The sequence below is a fragment of the Mus pahari genome, chromosome X (genome assembly GCF_900095145.1).
Source record: "Mus pahari chromosome X, PAHARI_EIJ_v1.1, whole genome shotgun sequence".
NCBI lineage: Eukaryota > Metazoa > Chordata > Mammalia > Rodentia > Muridae > Mus > Mus pahari.
In genome coordinates, this window is record NC_034613.1 from 145,876,327 (window position 1) to 145,898,490 (window position 22,164).

A 22,164-nucleotide genomic window follows, 5' to 3' on the forward strand; every position below is an offset into this window, starting at 1 on the left:
GAGAGAGAGAGAGAGAGAGAGAGAGAGAGAGAGAGAGAGAGAGACCATCTTCTAGCATTGATTCCCATGTAAATCATGCTACCATGCTTCTCATTACTCTACAATTTAACCCTGATCTTCTGACGTGTTCTTCATCTCTTAGGTTCATTGCTATCTCCTGCAAAAATTCAGAACAGTCACAGCTCCAATGTTCACCCTTTTGAACCCTCTTTCTGTCCATGAAGCCAAAAATAAAAAAGCTTGGCTTTGAAGTTGGACACTTTTTCTCTACCAGCTGTGTGCCCTTTTGGACTCAGCATGGGATTAGTTTGTTGATCTAAATCCAAAACGTTGTTAGTTTTCAAAAGTCCATCGGAGTTGATATAGGGAAAGAGCCTTTGGCCTTTCTTCTGAGATCAGTCTACTAGTGTAAAATATCACAGTTCCCTGCACAGTGGCTGTATGTTGACTGATGGGGATTCACTTAAGAATCATCCATGTGCCAGGTACTTCTCTGAGCACCAAATTTAGGAAAGATGTATTCTCCTAGCCCGAGATGGCAAATAGTTCCTCTTCCTGGAGAAAGGGTCTAGGACAGGAAAGACAGAATTCAGTTCTCTGAATCCTAATCCTCATTATTACTCGAGGAGGCCCCAAAGAGAAATAATTCTCCAAAAACAGGCTTCCAAGATGAACACTGGCAAGACCACTGCTGTTATTTATATTCAAGCAATCAACAGCTGCTAGATACAAAGAATTCTTAGGACTCTAATGACATTTCCACTGATATTTAGACTCCAAAATGGCTTATGTGCACCACTGGCCACTGTAAATGGAGAGGAAACAAAACTTAAAGTATTACTACAAGCTTTTGAATTTGAAGATGCCCCTAACACTGACAGAAATTAAGATGGACCATGATCTTGGTCTTTCCCATATTTTTCCATTTTAAGCTGAAAAATTAGAGACAAGCAACAATGTTTCTATAAACTAGTTCATGGGATACTAAAGCTTTTTCATTTAAAACCCCAACCAAACAATGGCAACTGTGTCAAGATACACATATAAGCATCTCCATTGGTTCCTCTGAATGACTTTGTAGCCAATGACTTTGTACCAATTAGATATACAAGTGTGGTGACTGAGGCAAGAAACCCATGATGTTAGAGTTGACTATGAAAGATGTGAATGGAATCTGTGATAGTGCAGTTTAGCACTCAGCACAACACAACAAAATGAGAACAAGACAGGGTGTTTGTTTGCACTGAAGCAGCAAGAATATGAACACTCATTCACCTGGTATAACAGGATTTTGAATGCTGGCCAAAGTATCATGGTGAAGGAATAAGATAAACTTGGAATCTATGCCCACACAACTCTGAGGGTACCCGATCTCCTCTGATTTCAGAAAGAGGGCAGGGTCAGGCATGGTTAGTTCTTATACTGGAGGACAGATTTGGGATCTAAGGGACAGAGACTTCTATAAAACACTTTGATATGTTATAGTAATAACAAATCATTGCGTACCACAAAATCATCTTTGTGGCCAAGAAGATGACTCAACAGGTAAATGTACTTGCTGACAAGTATGATGACCTGTGTCCAATTTCTGGGACCCACATGGTAATAAGAGAGAAACAATTATTTCAATTTGTACTAAGACCTACACACACACCTGCACACACACACACACACACACACAATACATATACACACATGTAAATAGATGTAATTAAAAACTATGAGGCCTTTAAGAAGGCAGCACACCCTACCCAAGCTCCAAATCCACATGTAGTTCTGCTGCACAAGAGCAGAACCAACTCCTTAAGTTGTTTGCAAGTGAAGCAGGTGTGGAACTTCATGAGTTGCAAAAATTTCCTTGACCTCACTGTGCTACCTGCCCATCTGAAGTATACTAAAGATGTTTTGTGTCTCTTTCTCTTTGCAGACTGTGAGCTTCTTGAGGGCAGGTTCTACCCCATAAAATAGCTGGCATGTAACAGGTGTATAATAAATGTCTATCCATTGTACTTCAAGAATTAGAACCTTTAGTGAATAAATACAAGGACCTAAACTAGTTTTGCAGTTACATATCTCCATAGAAGTGATTTGTTAACCCATTAATAAGAGTATCACAGATACCATTTTTATGTGTACAGAGGCAAAAGACCTAGTAAAAGATGGAAAAACACTTACAAAGAATATATGATCGATACAAAATACAGACTTGGAATATGTTTTCACAGCATTCAGGTACCCTCTTTGTACTTAACACAATCAAAATTAAGGAACACTGTGCCACCACCAAGACAATTAACAAACACTGATTTCTGGCACCAAACATGTGCCCTGATCTTTACATTAAACCTGAGAAAAACGGGGAGGGGGACAAGAGATGGAAGCAATTCTATTTGCATGCAGATTCAATAATGAGTGACATGAAATAGTTCATATGCTTAAACTATTTTAATGCATATGAGCTTACTCTTTCCCTGAAATAAAAACATAGGACCAAAAATGAGGATACAGCTTACTGTCAAACATACTTTGCACAGAAAGATGATTATGATGATGATGATGACACAATAATATTATATGAATAAAAGGTTTTAAAAGGGGATAGTACTTTCTACAATGTCCTATAAGAGTATATGATAGTATTATGTATTCTATTCTATGTATAAACACACAAGGGACATTTTCCTGGGAGCAGATAACATGAAAGTAGAGACTGTGGTTGTATCTTCTGTATCTTATCAGGAAAGTCTCTCCATCATTTCCTGATCTGAGAAAACATATCTACCAACTCTATAGTCTTGAAGATTTATTTATTTTTACTTTATGTATATGCCAGTAGGTTTGCCCATCATGTATGTGCCTGATACTCATAGAATATAAAGAATGGTATCAGAACCCCTGTAGTTAAAGATGGCTGTGAGATACCATGTGGTGCTGGGAGGAACAGAACCAGAATTCTCTGCAAGAGCAGCAAGTGCTGTTGACCATGGAGCTGTCTCCCCAATCCCTACACCTATATTCTTGAAACTGGGTATCACAATGGCTTCCCAAAACAATACATTTGTAGATAACTACCATGCCCAAATTTTACAGACCAGGCCTACATTCTTGACTCTATAACCAGGTAGACATGTCCCAAAGATTTCTCAAATGTAATTAAACTTCACCCCAAATAAGTTTTGTGTACTTAGTTTTTTAAATTATACAAAGAAGGTATACACCTTTCTTCTAGGAAGTTAGGTTGTGTTGACGAGTTTACTCTACCCAAATACAACAAAATATCCTTGGATTTGGCAGAAGGAATATAATATACTAAGATTAAGTTATAATCGTAGATTTAATTCTCACAGACAGTTATACTTTATTCTTGAAGAATTTCCTTTTCTAATCACTTGGACAGATTAAAACTCCTTTTGTTGGCACAGTTATTAGTAAAATGCTTTTTTCCCATTAGGTATGGTGGCACATGCCTTTAATCTCAGTAACTAGGAGACAGAGGCAAGTAGGATCTTTGGAAGTTCTAAGGAAGCTTGGTCTACATAATGAGTTCAAGTTCTGCCTGAACTACATAGTGAGAACCTGTATTTATGAAAGAAAGAGAAAGGTTATGGAGCTCGAGAGACGCCTTAGCAATTAAGAGCATGGGCCACTTTCTCAAAGGAACAGGATTCATTTCTCAATACGCACATCTCAGATCACAACCACCTATACCTATAGTGTCAGGGGATGTGATGCACCTTTATGGGCTTCCTTGTACTAGGCACAGATATCACACACAGGAATACATATAGTCATAATACCCATACACATTAACACACACACACACACACACACACACACACACTTTTCTCATAATAAAAACTGCTGCTTTTTATACTTAGGTTGAATTCAGTTACCTTTCATCTTGAACTAAGAGCCCCAAACAGAAACATATGCTAGCAGCTGCTGCACTATAAAACATTTGAAATGTAGCATGTTCAGTGAACCTCAGGTAATGAATCATATATGCTTGCAAAATTTCAAGTACATAATTGCCTGTCCATAATAATTGTTGAAAATTAGTCAATTTCTGGAGTTTGTGCACATGGCTCATAAAAATGTCACTTTTTTGTGATTCAAAGGATTTATTTCAATGTTAAAACAAACAAATGTTTATCTTTAAATGAAGTAGGAAATATAATGCTTTTAAAACTTTTAGTACATTAATTATGGTTAAATGTGGCACACATCTGTGATTAGGAAAAATCTACTATGGTTCCTTAGTCCTATGGGAAACCATACACTCAGGGTTGACAAGTTGCAGGTACTTAAAATGCCTGGCAGTATTGGTGCTCCATATAAAATAGGGAAGTTAATCGGGATTGTATTTACTCTGAGACCATATGTTGCTCTCTGGCTGCAAGGGCACCTTGCTTTGTGATGCACTGTTTTAAGAGTAAACTCTTCAAGAAAACCAAACAGAAAAGAGGCCCAATTAATGGCTTTTATTTTTATCTGTAAATGGTAAATTATGTTGCTAAGCAATTTAAAAATTCTATTTTTAAGAACGGCCAGGGGGAAAATTGCTTTCCACATTCTCAATTAATATGAGCCCAAGATTCTAAAATTTAACATTAATTCCAATTGAAGTTTGTGTGAAAATAAAGAAACTACAATCTACCTGTTTCCTAAAAGGAAATTAATTTAGATAGAACCTCAAAAGTCATTTAGTTATGTAAGTGTTCACACGCCATTTATCTACTGTATACCTAGTGAGTAGACTTGATGAATACACATATTTCCTTAGATTTATTGAGCTATATTTTCTAAGGCTTGTTTGAAATCCAGGAATACTAAATGTCAGGATAAAACAACAAAATTTCTCCCCAATACAAATGCTCTTTCTTTTAGCTACCTAATTTTTCAATTCTTGTCTTTTTAGATCTTTCATTAATTTTTAAAAACTATTATTTCATGTGTACATATGTTTTATTTACATGCATGTATGTACCCACATACCTGTCTAGTGCTCAGGGAGTCAGAAGAGGCTGCTGAGTCTTCTGGACCTGGAGGTTGTGAGGCTGTGTGTGTGTGTGTGTGTGTGTGTGTGTGTGTGTGTGCCTGCATGCGTGTGCGTGCTGTGAACTCAACCTCGGTCTTCCACAAGTCACCACTGATCTTAACCACTGATATGCCTCCCCAAGCCTTTCCTTTTCAATGTTAAAATATTACATTTATTAAATGGTATTCAATATTCCCTTTGCTACTAAAAAGTTCTCTCTCTCTCTCTCTCTCTCTCTCTCTCTCTCTCTCTCTCTCTCTCTCTCTCCCTCTCTCTCCTCCTGCCTCACCTTCCTGAAGGCTGAGAGTACAAATGTGTGTCACCATGCCTGGCAAATCACTAGAGAAATTCAATAAATATTAATGCTTCTTGAAAAACATAACTAAATTAGATAGATGCCATTGTTACATTGAATTAAAGTAACCTTATGTATTCTAACTTTTATTATCACTATGACCAAATAGATAACCTGACAAGATACAATGTGCGAGATTACTTCTTTTGGCCCCCATTGGAAAGGACACAGTATATCATGGCAAGGAAGTTATGACAAGGTTCAGGGCAGCAGGAACATGTGTTTGGAACTCCTCATACCTTAGAGACCCAGGAAGCAAAGAGAAAGCTTGGACTAGAAATAAGGCTCTATTGAAACCATATAGGGTAGACCCCCTTAGTGGCCCCTTTCCTCATCTAGGCCTCACTTAAAGGCTGAAGGTTGAATTCAATAGTACTCTACCAGATAAGGATTCTGTGTTGAAACACATGATGGTGTGAGAGACATTTCATATTCAAACCATAATACCTTGTTTGTAAGGGTGATTCAGATAGAAATACATTCCTATTTTGATAGCCTTGCTAACTTTGCACTGAGCATAATACCCTCTTTAGTACCTGCAGAAGCTCTTCGTTAGAATGCAGGTACTATGTTTTTCCATGTGTCTCTGGGGCTCATTTAAGAACTTACTGTGTTGTGTCATTTCTAGGACAAAGTGACCAAGACTGTCTTGTGTTTTGAAAATTCCTGAAGCAGGCATGTTGCATATGGAATTCTAGTCCAGCCCGTGCTGTGGAATGCTACCATCTATCAAAAGTCACAACAACAGCAAAAGAAATTTTAAAATTCTAAAAGATTTTTCCATTATCCCTTACAAACACATGAGTTTAATTACTGTCAACTCAGGAATCAGTAAACTAAAGCTTGAGGGTCACAATCCATTGGCCCATCTTACAAATAAAGTTTTATTGAAACACACGCATATTGCCTATGGCTGCATTCATACCAAAACCAATAACAGATGGGAGTAGCTGTAATATAGCTTGTAAGATTGCTGTCTGACCATTTACAAAATACAAGTGGTAATCACTGCATTGAATCATGGTTCTTCTCTTATTCACTGGGTTGCTTGCACAGGGAATATGCATACTTCCACTCAGTATTCAACACAGTTGAGTACATTTCTCCATAAGTAGAGGGAGTCAATACCTCTGCAGAATGATGGGGATTAAGACACTATGATTATGAGTAGCGCCAGCATTGCTTCTGAGGTAAAAGGAGCTTTGTATCTTCTTGTTTTTCAATGTTAGCTGATGACATCTCAACTATGTCCATCCAAGGGAAAGTCAATAATCACCAGTGGTTCCTGGACCACTAAAAAGCCGGGCCACCAAAGTGACTGGACAGATATTTTCTCAAAGCTGGACATAGTTATACATGACTGTAATCCAAGTGCTTTGGAGGTAGATGAATGAGGATCAGGAGTTCAAGTGCAGGAAGAGATACGTAGTAAGTTCAAGGTTAGACTTGGCTACATTAAGACTCCTTTTTGTTCTCTGATTATGATTTCTAAAGTAAAAATTTCTCATAGACAGTTCTAAAGGGTTTTGTCTAAACCTATGGGTCCCTTTAGTTTATTTGTTTTCTGAAGTTTGCTTACTAATTATGAAAATTATCTAAATTATCTAAACCCTTATGGATTTCGTTCTCTTGGGACAAGGAAAGAAATGAAAATAGATTTTTCCTCCTGTTTAGACTACTGGGTCCTAACTTGCAATGCTTAGTGGTAATATACTGTTACACTCAGTTGGGTTTGGAGACATAGGTTAAATTAAAACTATTCATGACATAATGACAGGATAAGACTGATCTTTGTTTCCTTGATTTGAGAGGTCTAAGTAGACAAATTTTGTTCGTAAAATTCCTTCCCTTGGAAATAACACCTACCACTCCTTCCTAGGTCCCAACAACAGACCTGGGTGTGATTCCAAGTTCACTTTGGAGAATCAGACAATGTATTATTAGGTTTACTTATAGAACAATGGCTGAAAATTACCAGCATGAGTGACCTTAATACATCACATTGAAAGGTCTGAACTTACAAGCCATTCGATGCCACACTGCCTATGTAGATGGGGTCCTCTCCCCTCATTTTCCCCAAGTATGTCCTCCAGCCCTGCCCAGAGACTCCTAAGGACACATTAATTAGGGCAGAAGTGCATACATCTGGCAGTTGGTGGGAGTAGCTGGCTACTCAGGTGAGAGCCCCATAATCCTACCCAACCCTCCTGCAAAGAAGGAATGTTAATAATCATTAATAATTACAAGCCCAGCAGTGTGGTGACCTTAGGCAAGCAGGGCCAGCCAAACACCTGACAATGGTGGCAGTTTGGCTTGGAGGATAGCCCTATTGAAACTCAAATAAGGCGCCTGACTTTCAGTGGGTGTTCATTGTTTAATTAATAACAGTAGCGGGTGTCTTTTTAAAAAAACTATTTCATAATTTTGAGACACTTACAGCAAGATTTCCACATGCATTACCTTGTGTAGTCCTCACACAATCCTAACAATGTACCCCATTTTACAAAGAAACAAATGGAAACTGTTCAGATACAATTGATTGACAACTGTACTGGAAAAAATACTCTATCTTTATCTCTGCAGATGCTACTAGATGCCTAGCTTTTGACCCTTGGTCAACAAAAGGGTAGTGGGATTAAAGCGATGCATTTTAGGGTGAGAGACTTTCTGGCAGGCCCCTAGGTCAATTTCTTCTCTGATAGTTCTTAAGTGGCTTAATTGGTTCTGCAACACTGGCTTGGTCATGACCAAACAGATTTAGGAATGCTTTCCCCAGAGAAATGTTCTGACCTCCTCTCCCTGGAGAAAAGAATCCCCCTGTAGATTCTGGCTCCATTTGGCCCAGTATGCAGAGGAAAGGGCCCTGGGTCATTGGACTCTCTCCCAGAATCTAGAGGCTTATAGCACCACAGCCTTGATCTTTAAACAAAGGCCTCATGTGTATACCCTGATGGATAGCAGAATCCCTTCTAATACATGCCCTTGGGAAATTAATACGTAGGCCAATGCAATTGCCCTGCTGAAGGTGGTATAGCTTAAAAATGGTTGTCCTCAGCTGGCTCCAGCAACCTGACTCCAGATATCATGGCTACTGTTTACAGTAAGTAATGTTTTGCTTTTACCTTCTGCAAGGAAGCTTAAAAGAGAAACTGAACATTAAGCAAAAGGATGGGCCTGGGAATAAAGTCCCATTATTCAACCCAGTTCTCCAAAGATGTGCCTTTTTGATTCTCTCTTAAAATGGAAGCCCGTGCCATATGGCAAACCATCTTCAGATGCAATGACTTAAAAGCATAGACATATACATTTTTTTCTTGAATAAGATCAAAACTCTGCAGTCTAGCAGTTGAAAGGAACCGGGCTGGGCAGTTGAAGTCTAAGCAAGGCATGTGCACAGATCTAGTCAAGTGTTGGCTGCTTGGGAGAGTTGTCATCTTCCACCAGTCTTGCCCTAGTTTACTCTCAGAAGGACTAAGAAGTGTTCAAAAGAAAAACAAACAAACAAACAAATCAGAAGTATTCTGGCCCCCTTCGGAATGCATCATTATTGTCTCTGCAAAAGGTCCAAAAGTCACAATGCCCCCCCCCCAGAGAGAGAGAGAGAGAGAGAGAGAGAGAGAGAGAGAGCGCTCTGATATGCACTATGGCACAGTATGTTCTAACAGAAGCACTAGACTAGTTACAATCTTCTTTATTTTCTGTACATCTCTGGACAACGATGAAGTATCCAGGTGAAATTGGAAATGGCATGTTCCACGCAGCATCTCAGGGAGTATATTCTAGTCTACAGTCAATTCTCCAACTGACCAAGACTTACTCCCTCAGGCAACATTTATTACATTCAATTGAATAAACCTCAAATTTGCATACCACAAATCCAAGGAGTAAGCAAATGGAAAACAAAGCTCAATCTCTGAAACTAACTCTTCTGATGATTAAATAATACACAGTCGAATTTCTTGGGAGAGTAAATGAATTAGGTATGATCCAACTAAGGAAGTAGTGGAGGTTCAATCAGCACTCACACCAAAGTGAGTAAATGCCATCTCTCCTCCTCTCAGGACAATCATATCATCAGACCTGACATAGTATGTACCAATCCTGGGAATTACCTATAGAGATCATGTGATAGATTCATAAGATACATATGCATATGTGGACATGCATATGTGTATGCACACACCATTCACCAAATAATGAAAATGAGCCAATAGGAAAACATTAGTTACAAAGAAGAGTCTCAAACTATAAAGTTGCATTTGTTTCCCAAGTCTCTGTGTGTTCCTCTGTGTGTTTCCTTAAGAGCAGTTCCAGCTCAAAGGACCACAAAGGCCACACATATTTGCCCCCATTCCTACTTGAAATGACTTAAAATGAAAAAAAAAAGAAAGAAGACAGAAAGAAATGGAAGGAGAACTATTACCTAAAGGGGAGCAGGTCGGAGGGCATGGAGACACCTGGGAGGAGGTAACAAATGTTGAGAGGGGTCTGGGTTAATGAGCAAGGGCATGACCTGGAGAAGCAGGCTAGACATGCTGCACTTTTCACTGTGTGTCCCCAGAGTTTTCTTATTTTAAGATTAATATTGAACATGGAATTGTTATGCCCCAGTGGATTGGAAAAGAGAGTGCAGGAGACTAAAGACAGATATCCTGGCCCTTTAGTTACACTGGGACCACCTGGGAAGGCACAGATTGTCCAGCATCCCAATAATTCAGTAGAGATCAGCTAGGGGCCATTTTATCTTTCAGAGTACATATGACAATGTCTGAAGACAATTCTGGAGATTGCAATGGGCAGTGGGGTACACTATTGGCATAATGAGGAGAGGCCAGGGATTCTATTAAGCATCTTACTGATGTTTGCCTCCCCCAGTAAAGGATTGCCTGGCTGCATAGTTGATAATGCCACAGCCAAGAAATCTCATTGAATTAGGCAGTGGTCAAACACTGATTTTCAAAAGCGACCTCTGAGGAAAGGATCTGTTGATCTGACTTGAGGAGTAAAAACTGTACACATGTCAAGCATGCCAAATACAAATCTGGGCACCATAACCATGGGTCAACATCAGAAGGAATAGGGTGCTTACATAAACATATATATATGAAATAACATACCTCACCCATTCCTCTAGACTGCAAAGTGCCAACACTTTGCAGAACAAGAAATTTGGAGTGGGGCTGGAATTGGGGGACAAAATATCTTAGAATGAAAAGAACCAGAACAGGAAGTGGAGGTTTTGGGTGACTCAGATAAAGAACTTCATAATTTTGAAGGTCACAGAGAAGCAGTGGTTTCAAAACGAGCTAATATAAAGCCTCTGATTCATCAAATATTTAGTTCCAAGAGCTACCTGAGAAATGACTACTTACTCCACTTTGAAGAGTAGTTTAGAACAGTGCACTTCTATGTCACTAGAGCCTATGAATCTCTTAGGTGGTCTTGTTAAAATGCAAAGTGGATGATACATCACAAAAGATCATTAGGAATATCAAATTTTTTATTGCTCTGATTGTTCTTTCAGAACCAAGGTGGCAGGCCAGATAAAGCTGTAGTTTCTTTTTTTTAAATAAAGTTTTACTGGTACCCAACTACTTCGATTTCTATACTTGTTGTCTGTCGCTGCTTCCATGTTATGAGGCAGAGTTTAATATTCATGGCAGAGATCTTGTCTATGTTATTTAGATGTAAAAGTTCCAAATGTTACAATGTGAGGGCACTGATGCTACACTCAGTATTAAAGACTGCTTTCCATGAATTCAATAGTCAAATAAATCAAAAAGTGCAGCTAGGTTACATTTTCTACAAAAGGCCAGGTTCAAATTTAGTTAAGGGAGGAAGGTGGCCTGTGCATGCTATGTGACATCTGTCAGGGTTTTCTTAAGACAGTCTCTCAGTAAATTGAGTTACTTAGTTCAGGTAGATTTTTGTCTCAGGGCTTTTATTGTCCTAATGAAACACATGACCAAAAACAAGTTGGGGAGGAAAGGGTTTATTTGGCTCACCCTTCCATATCACAGTTCATCATTGTATGAAGTCAGGAGGGGAAATCGAACAGGACAGAAACTTGGAAGCAGTAGTTGATGCAGAATCCATAGAGGGGTGGCTTGCTCAGTTGGCTTTCTTATAGAACACAGGACCATCCAGCTTAAGCAAGGTCTCATTCACAATGGGCTTGGCCACCCCCAATTAACCACTAATGAAGAAAATGCCTTACAGCTTGATCTTATGGAGGCATTTTCTCAAGCGTATTTCCTGCCTTTCAGAGGACACTAGCTTGTGACAGGTGAGTATCTTTCACAGATTTCAAACTCAAAACTATGTAGCTATCTCAGCATTCATTCAACAATATTCTCAAAATATTGAGTCTGACATAAAGTAGATTATGAAACTATCTAATACATTACTTGACAACAAATGATACCTTTTTGGGAAAAGGGAACAGAGCAGAGTCGTGCAGAGCACCTTCCTTTTCCAGCCTATCTTCATTTCTATTTTGCGTGAAAGAAACAACATAGAAATGAAAGAAAACCCAATGGAGATCCAATTGAAGAGATTCCAGCCTGAGGAGGTATGAAGAAAATTGTTTTCTGCCATTGCAGAATTTCATTGAATCTGTAGAATTTTTCCTGTTCTAAATGCATTAAAAGACCATAAAATACCAGTTTTGTGTCTGGTCAATGTTGATTTCGTATATAGCCATGCCTGTTTTCTTACTTAATAAGCAAATGACTTAGTAATAGCAATTACCATCTAAATATACTGACTGAAGAAATGTCAATTACTTTGTATGCCTCAACAGCTGTGCTTATGAGCATAGTCTCAGGTCAGTAAAAATATGAGTGACATAAAAATCTCGAAACTTACTATTTGAGAATAGGAAATCACTCAATTTGTTCACACATAAGCGAAACTAACAAGAAAGAATTAGCAAATTTATATGTGGAATGTTATTTTCAAACAGCTTTTCAGTTTCCTGGCAGAAGCAGTCCTCACAATACATTAAAATGGTGCTTAGAAATCCAGAGTTATCCTTGAAAACAACTAAGGAACAAGTAAAATGTGTTACTTTGTCAAGCTCAAGAAATATATTTTGAAGTAAAAAGTCCACACTTAAGGGCAGAAGCTATGTTTTGAAGACAGAATTAAACAAAGCACAAATTAACACAAGCTAATTTAGTGGTCTTGGTAAGCCTTCAGTGATGTGATTAATTTTAGTCATAATCTACTGACAATTAATAAAAGGAATATTCTGGAGTACAAAATGATATGTTTTGACTAAGTTCAGTTCCTGGGGAAAATGTTATGCAACTTGAGCTGTGCATCATTGTCAGGCTGAAAACATGAAGTTAGCAAGATGGTGGTTCAAGCAGCCTCAATACAGAAAAGATGGGTCTGACTTTTTACCTGTGAGCATTGAAGAAAGCAAAGGCCAGCCATTGGGAGACAGAGCTTGGCGAGGGCAACACATACTAATCACACTTCAAAGCCATGATCCAGATTCTTGTGTTTTCTTTGACTTTAGGTGACCACACATCCCTGTGGTCATTTGCACACCCTGTCTCGTAGGAGTTAGATGTTGTCAGCAGTCTATTATCCCACCATGTTCTTCCTCCTTTACTACCCAGAAGATCAACCTTGTTGTACAATGAATATCATTTAGGTTTAGTCAGCATTCTAAAAAATGCCATTAGACACCAGGATTCCAGTTGCCTTTGTTGCTAGTTTAACACTGGTCTAACTACTGTGTAGGCCAAAAGATCTAGTTTTGTCTAACATAGGACACCCCGCCCAAAATAGCCAGATGGGCTTGTTCATTGAGTACATCCCTGCAAAACAAATCCTCTAGACAGGTAATTAATGACAACAACAAAATGCTATAAAATGATAGGGTCGGTTAAAAAGAGAGCAAGGGGTGATCTCAGAACACTGACTACTCCTAAGGTGGGATCCTCAGGGCTAGCCTGGTGGTCTAATGTTATTCAGCATCCTTGACCTGTTTGGTTTTTGTTTGTTTGTTTGTTTGTTTGTTTGTTTGTTTGTTTTCTTCAACAGACCTTGGTAACCACTCTAGTATCGAGGGAACATGCATGATGCAGGCCTTGCTAGATCTCAGAATTCATCTGCCCACCGAACAGTCCCTCCATGCCCCAGTTGCATTTGATTGCGGTTGCCTAAGGCTATAAGCTTGGTCACACTTGTCTGATCTAGTTGGCCAGCCTAACAACTGAATTGGTTTACAGAGTCCAAACCCACTCATCTTTCCTCCCAATCAACCGCCCAGAATGAGGTCATCCAATTGAAGATGGTATTCTTCATATACTATGCCATTCCAGCCTTGCTATCATCATCTTGGTTCCCAGAAGTATAAAACATGGACTGTGAGATATAGTCAGAAATGAGTAATCACATAGCAACCCAGTTGGCACAGGCATATATAGACTAGTTGTGCTGTATCTTATCAAATGTTAGATGTGAGTGTGGTAGGCTGAATAACAACATCCCCCCCACAGTTTGGCTATTTGTATACTTTGTCCCTACATGGCAGAACTGTTTTGGGAGGTGTATGTGGTACAGCCTTGCCAGGGGACATATATCACTGGAGATGGGTATTGAGGTTAAAAACCTTACATCACTTTAAGTTTGATCTCTTTGATTTGGGCTTGGGTTTCAAGATGTACGCACTGGGGTTTCTGCTTCTGTTACCTTGCCTGCTGTTTGCTGCTATGCTTTCATGCTGTGATGGAGATGGACGCTGCTTTCTCTGGAAACAAAGCCCAAACAAACTCTATCTTCTATAAGTTGCCTTGGTCTTCATATTGTATCAGAGCAACAGAAATGCCACCAATACATTCTAGTGATTGTATGATACATGTGGGTAGATGTAAACTTAGGAAAAATATTAATCCTAATGAAACATAATGACAAATTAAAATTTCATTTAAAGATACTCATTGGAAGCACCCTATTCCAAATAAAGTACTTTTATATGGTCTGTACTATTCTCATCATGATTTAAAATTGAAATGATGCTTCTGACAAATGTAATTTACTTGTCTATTATATGAGTCAATATATCATCTGATATATATATATATATATATATATATACACACACATACACGTGTTTGTATGTATTTATAGATGTATATGTGCATGTGTGTGTATTCTACCACATTATATTACATATAATATATTATCCATTATAATCTGAAAATATAGGTCATTCATTCTTAGCTAATTGCATAGGTTTCCTGTCAGTGTGCAAATGGAGTCGTACCTTACAACCTATGTGGATTTGAGTGACTATTTTTCTGCTTGGCTGGGGAATTTCACGGTGCATCATCTTTTACCATGCTAGCCACATAGTCTACTTCCTGTTGTCTGCTCTTCAAAAATTCTTCTCATTATTCTTCGGGTTGGCTTCACCTCTTTTCCTATATCAGCTCTGAGTTCAGTTCCTCATCTCCTACAAACTTCACCATAAAAATTTTTTTCACTGAGGGAGAGATATCAGGTGTTTCTTTACATATTCTGAGTGATAGCTTTGAACAAGGATGGCTGTCAGGCAAAGAGTATCAGAATCTACAGATAATACAGAGTTGGGTCACCGATTTGTCTCCTGCCTAAGAGAAGGCAGGGCTCCCTTCTTTCTCATCCCCTGTTCCATACCACGATACAGTGAAGACTATGAAAAACTCCCTCTGGGGCTAGAAAGATGGCTCAGCAGTTAAGAGCACTTGTTGTCCTTGAAGAAGACCTAGTTTTGTTTCCTTGAACCCACATTGTGGCTCAAAATATCTATAAATTCTATTCTAGTGAATCTGATATTCTCTTCTGATTGCCAAATGGATAAATGTGGTTCACATATGTATTCCCAGGTGTTGGGGTCTCTCACCTCCACTAACCACTCCCCCTCTAAACATTATATTGTGCCCCTTACAGACGCACAGGATTGCCACTGAGAAGACCTCCCCAGATCTCCCAGAATGCAGCGTCGTCAGACCGCCCTACATCGTCGTCATCACCGCCCACTGTCGCCGCCCACTGTCACTTGGACCAACCACTGACGTCATCACCGCCCACTCATTCGGACCCGCCTACTGGATCGCATCTGCGCTCATGATTGGACCACGCGCGTCATAGAGATAGACAGAGAGACTGGGGGAGGGCTAAGGTTCCTTCCTTGTCTGATTAATAAAAATATGCTCTGATCAGCGCAAACCACCAGGGCATTCATTTTTCCCTTTGCAGCCCATTCTCTCTTAGGATGTTTAGCTCTTCAGTACGAACCCAGTCCAAAGTGTTTTCAGCCCATGCAGATACACACACCCAGGCATAACACAAACATGCATAAAAGAAACTAAATTAAATTAATACAAAACTTTCTTAAGTTAAGAAAAAGAAAGACCCTTCTCCCTTCACAGGACAGAGATGCTTATATCCCAGGCTCGTAAAGAGAAGGCTATAGAGGAGATTCTGGGAAAGTTTGTTAGCAGTTCCTTATATTCATAAGATCATTGTTTTCAGTCAATGATTGCGCACACATATAACACATGATCCTCCCAGGGCTCTCCAAAAGCACCATCTAGAGATGAGGGACAAACAAGAACCTATATGAAGTAGTGCCTGTTGTATGTTGTAATATTGTTGCCATTCACTTGTGCACCAACCAAACATACACAGAGAATGTATGAGTGTAGAGAGTTAGTTAGGGAGACATGATACTTCTTACAGATTTCCTAAGGTTTCTTCATAATATTAACCACATCTGAAATTACTTAATTGGTTCTTTTTATCGCCAAAATCTCTCAACTAGATTATAAGCCTCTTGTAGATAGAGATCAAGTAATATTAAACTTCACAATATAATTAGGTCATTATTTTATCTCCAGGTACAACCATTCAATGAATTCAGTCCATCTTTAAATGACAAATACCTCATATTTACTCTCATTTGTTGCTCCTAAACAATATAGATAAATAATAGCATGTATGTGTTAATGACATGGAAGTGTAAGAAAAATGCCTTGGGATCAACAGAAACAGGGAGGATGAGGGAGAGTGAGTGAGTCACGGGGGAGTATGCACAAAGTACCTTTCTTACTTACATGAAAAGCACCTTATGTAACTCTGTATAATAATAATAGTAATAATAATAATAATAATAATAATAATAATAATAATAAATGAAATGCCTGGGGAACAAAATAGTGACCTTACCCAACAGTGCAACTGTATACAACAGTACTTTTCTGTTAGGCAGTATATGCCCACTGGTACAATAGAGGCAAGACTGGGGGATAACTAACCACTTTCAGAATGAATCTGAAACATGTTCCACCAAAGGGTACTTGGTACTACAAACTTGGTCAAAAACCCATGGTTACAGAGGCACAGGCCCTAGAGGGAAGTTACTACTGATGGTTTGCTAAATGGGCATGTAGTCAAACTGCATTCTAAATATTAATGTTTATACTCATGGAGTTTTTTTTAGCTTTAACGCTGGGTTGAAAAAGTTCTGTCTTTTCTTTGTTGGTTTGTTTGCAGTGGGAGTACACAGACTCAGATCTTCTCAGCATGCTGAGAGTAAGTGGCAGCTAAGTTCTACCCTCAAAATGGACAACTTAATCAGCCATTCCAAGGAATCTCAGAGAACATCACTGAACTGGGTCAAAGAGCGTGACAGCTGAGGATGAAGAAGAGCATTGTGAAACTGTGTCTTCTGGCTGTGCCATGGCTGTTACAATCTTGACCTCACCACAGCTGAGGCTACCTGTACATATGATGAAATAAACTGGGATAAGTTAGGAAGAATGGGATCACCAGGAGTGAGATGGGGAGAAGAGAATAGTGGGGGCAAATATCATAACACAGTGGATGCATGGAAAATGTCAAAACTCAAAAATTAATGAATAAAATGGCTGCTACTCACTGGTTCTATAATTTATAAATCATATAATTCACATCTTTATCTGACCACTCTATAGACATATCTATTTATATAGTAAGTGGGCAAAATTATATTTCCAGGGCACATATGGCACTGAACATATTGTTTTAAGCCAAGTCTCCATATCCTTAAAGCATCAAAAGATATAGTTAGTGATCTGGAACTTTTAATGACCTGCTAGGGCTTAGTCCTGGTTGTGGATGGAAATCTATCCCACTACCTTAGAACTTATAAAAAAAATGTGAGCCTGTTTGATAATTGATTTTCTAGCTTTGCCTCAGGGACACTGTCAAAAGTGTTCAATGTGATTAATACAGGAACAGTTCCCTGTGGGCACTTGGTCTGGAAATTAAAATTTTTAATAAACTCCTAACAGGAAGTCCAGGTACAATGGATTGAGTTGGGTGTGTTTCTGTTTACATTGCATTGACTAGTCAAGGTTTCAATGTACTTTTAAACGGCTTATAAATTAAATAAGCAATGCAACCATGTGCTCTATTACATCACTTTGAACACAGATATGTCAAGAGCTCAGGCCTCTGGAGAACTTGGCTGAAATTAATTCTCAGCTGTTCTATGGTTAAAGCCGCCTGCCTGGAGTCCCCGCTTAATTTTAAAAAGCAAAATGTCTACTTCCTAATGGATCTATTTGCATTTTTGCTATTTCAAGAAAAATATATTCATAAAGTTGGGGGAAGAATGTTTTCCTCAAGGGAAGGAGTAGCAGTTTGTGTTTCATTACAAATGTCTGCAAGGGGTGGTCCACATTTTGTTTGGTGTACAGGGAAGGAAAAGTATTGAGCTGGGAAGAGCCAGATGTGGGAGCTGGGAACCTTGACTTCTTAGTCCTCAACAGCTTCTGCCAGCTGTAGAGCCTTAATAAAGAACCCTGTCCACTTTTTCCCATTTCCTTCATCCCTTCATTTGTAAAATGAGAACAGTACCTGGTTGTGAGAATTAATGAATCAATCATTTTAAATGGCCAAGATAAAAGTGCTTTAGATTCATAAGACATTTTATAGGATGTAAACTGCTATCTTCTGAATACCCCATATATGCTGCTGACTCTATCAAGCTTAAAAAAAAAAAAACAGTGTTTTCACAGCAAATTATACTAAGTGCTTATAAATTCCAGAGGCAAATGCTGATAAAGTTTCTATAAACAGTGTTTACAATGACAGCCACGCAAAGAGCTGCAAAATAACACTCCACACCAGATTTTCCAAAATAGGATTATTACAGAAATAATCTTTTGCTCCTAAACTGGCAGGCAGGAAAGGACACCAACCATGGCGAAACTTCTCGAACTTGCAGATCATCTTCAATTGACATTTGAATGTTAGATCACGACCAGGATTGTTGCCAATGGATTTTCATTGTGCCACGATAAAAATAGGCACCACAGAGCCAAGAAAAGCTTTGAAAATAGAGACAATAGAAGCCCATGGGGTTTAGATTTCTTCCAAGTCTGGTGAGCAGTGTGTTGTGAAGTAGCAATCTAGTTTCTTCTTAGCACTGTGCTGGGGAGATTAAAGGGAATGCATAGTTTGACAATGGGTACTAACCTCAAGCCTGTACCCTTTTCCATGACATCTAGGGTCAGTCTTTCTGATAAGTCTTTTTTTTCATAGACTAGAGGCAAGAAGAATGCTCCTTGTACTCAGAGGGACACTGAAGGACCTATAGTTCGTCCCACACTGACCACTTCAGAATGCTTGTGGCTGTTTCAAAAACATCTCTAGACTATGACAATGTGTGCTATCAATGAAAACCAGTAGGAGACCATTGTGAGACACATGACCTGCATGAGAAACAGGGCAGGTCACCTTATTTCCACTGCTGCCCTATTTGATAATGTCAAGGATCAGTAAACTTGATGTATAAAAGAATAAATACTTCTGAGTTTTGTAGGGCCTCAGGCTCTCTATCTCAGCTCCCCAATACTTCTTTTGCAGACTGAGAAAATGAATAAATGACAGCCCTTGCAAGCCTGAGGACCTTGGTTCAATCTCCACTCAGTGCATATTTTTAAAAAGCTAGGCATAATGGCAAATATGGGTAACTCCAACACTGGGGAGGTAGAAACTACATGATCTAGATCTATTGGACTCTCCTGCCAGTCAGCCTAGCCTACTGGGTGAGCCCAGACTAGTGAGAGTCCCTGTCTCACACATACACACACAAACCAGTGAGAGACCCTGATGCACAAACACAGACAATGAGTAAATGAAGGTGAGCAGATTAGGACTCTGAAACAAGGTTTTCCATTCCAGTCTAAAGTCTACCAAGTTATTTACCTATCTTATGATACTAATATATGTACATTATAAAAGTGAGAGCTGAAAATTTGCAGTAGACAGAATAAATGTATCCTTTATTAATGTGTTTTGTATTAATCATACAGAATGTAGTCCAGCAGAACAAGTCCCATTAATTTTTTTACAAGAAGGAAGTTCTTTTAATATGCTTGACAAAGTTTGGAAATGTTGGTTTCATCTTAGGGGATGCAGCCACCTGCACATGTGGCACCACCTCTGCAATTATGGAGAGGTATCAAGCCACATGTGAACTGGCTGAGTTTTCTAAGCTGTGTCCCTCTGTTTCCAGCCCATGCCCAGCTGTCAATTTGTGTTCTGAACCATCGAACCAAGTAAATTCCCATCTTCCCAGGCAATAATCAGTTGTCCTGGAAACTAACTGAGATTTGCTAATTTTCGTATTTTTAATACATGGGTTTAGAATCCACTGAAACCTTCCATCTCGGAGCTCTTTCAACAGGTGACAATATTATGTATCCAGGATTCTAATCATGCAGCTCTGAGAGTTTTGACAAAGAACACCTATCATTTTCATCAACAATGCATTTACTTCACAACATGTTATAAAGGATACACTGACAAATATCCATTTTCAAAATGGTCCAGAATTGTGAAACAGGATGCTCTTGCAAAGTTGTGAATCACTTGCTCATTGTTTAATATTTTATGTTGTGCTAACAAATACAATCTATTGATGCATCAAAATTACCTGCTAGAACACATATAGCTATTAGTACTACCTGTTCTGTTTTTTTTTGGGGGGGGGTGTAAACAAAACTTTTATCTAAGGGGAAAACAGCTTAATATTATGCCTCGATTTTTATATTCAATCGATAGGGGTTGTGCCCTAGGGTGCACAGTGTGCAGAATTTTACAGTTTGAAAAACCACCAGTTTTCCAGGAGCTGCTTCGCCGGCTTGGAATTACTCTCCGGTACCCAGCCAGCAGCAACGATCTAGCTCATCGTCAACTAAGTCTGCTTAACCTCAAGTTCCCATCTCTGGGCCGCGGTCCAAAGGAGAGTCCTGCCAGACTAGAAGACAACTTTTGTTATTTCCAGTGGCTTCTTCCACTAACCCTCTTTCGGGCCCCACATTTAAGGGTAGCTGCTGCTGCTGAATTCCTTTCTCCCCCAAAACGTAGGAAGAGAAGTGGCTGAGAACAAAGCCAGACTCCAGGAAGACAGGAGAGCATGTACAGGCACCAAAACTGACTGCGGACGCGGTGACCATACTGTCTCCTGGGGTGACAAGTGGGCAAATGACAACTGCAGGCACCTTGAAAACTTCCTACTTTGGCCACTCTGTTCTCCAGAATGCACTAATGGTCAGCTGTGACCCAAAGTCTTTAGTACTACCTGTTCTTATCAGAAAAGAATTTTGGGGAACTAAAGAGTAACTTTTCAATTTTGGATACACATTGAAAAAGTTGGCATGAGGAAAGGAACAAGCCTCTGCAAAAGAAATAAAAGGTGTATTTGTGTGTCATGTTGTTAAAATACATTGGTATTTCCATTATTTCAACATTTGGTTTTTAATTATTATTATTACTGTGTTTGCATGCATATGTATGTATATATGCCTATAGGTACACATGTGGATGTCAGCTTCTACCTTTCCTTGGTTTCCAGGGCTTTCACTGAACTCAGACCATCAATGCTGGCATAGCAAGCACCTTTATCTGTTCAAGTATCTGCTCAAGTTTCTTTCTGGATTTTTCTTTTTGAGTTTCTGAGACAGAAATCATGTATCCCAGCCTGGCCTTCTACTCATTCTGGAGCCTAGAATAGCCCTGAACTTGGACTTCTGGTCCTCTTATCTCTACCTCGTGAGTGGTGACACATGCCTGTGCCACCATAACCAGTTTCTACCAAGCTGAGGTTGTACGATGCAGGGCCTTGCATCCCTACCAACTGAATGTCAGCTGAGCCTATTTACACTTTTAAAAAACACTGCTACAGCTAAGTTAGGCACAAAACTACCATTCGTAGAAAGAAAATGAAAACATCCAATGAAACACTGTAAGGAAAATAGAAGATGAGGTAAGAGAGATGACCCAGAAGTTAAGAACATTGTTGCTGATTTCTAGTCCCAACCCCCACAATAGACTCACAATTGTCTGTAACTAAAGTCCCAGGATATCTAATGCCCTCTTCTGGCTACTTAAGGTACTGCATGCTCATGGTGCACATATATACACTCAGGCACAACACTTATTCACATACAATAAATAAGATTTTAAAGAGAAGGATGAGTGATAGTATCATTGATATCCCTCCCTGTTATAAAACTGCCATATACCACTCCATAGATGACAGAACATAAAATATTACCAGATATCAGAGACTCAGATTGATAATTCCAGCATCAGTTCATTCATGTTATTAATTTCCTTTTGTGAATATAAAAAGCAAAGACAAGTGCTAGGACCAACACATTGCTCCTCCCACACTGATGCTCACTGCAGGTTGAATCAAGAGCTATAATGAGGAGGGCAGTCC

General features: G+C 39.1%; 1 protein-coding gene across 7 annotated transcripts in view; it reads right to left on the minus strand.

The window, feature by feature from the left end:
- Frmpd4 (FERM and PDZ domain containing 4) overlaps positions 1-22,164 on the minus strand; it is a 972,353-nt gene that overhangs the window by 426,429 nt on the left and 523,760 nt on the right. The window lies entirely within an intron of this gene.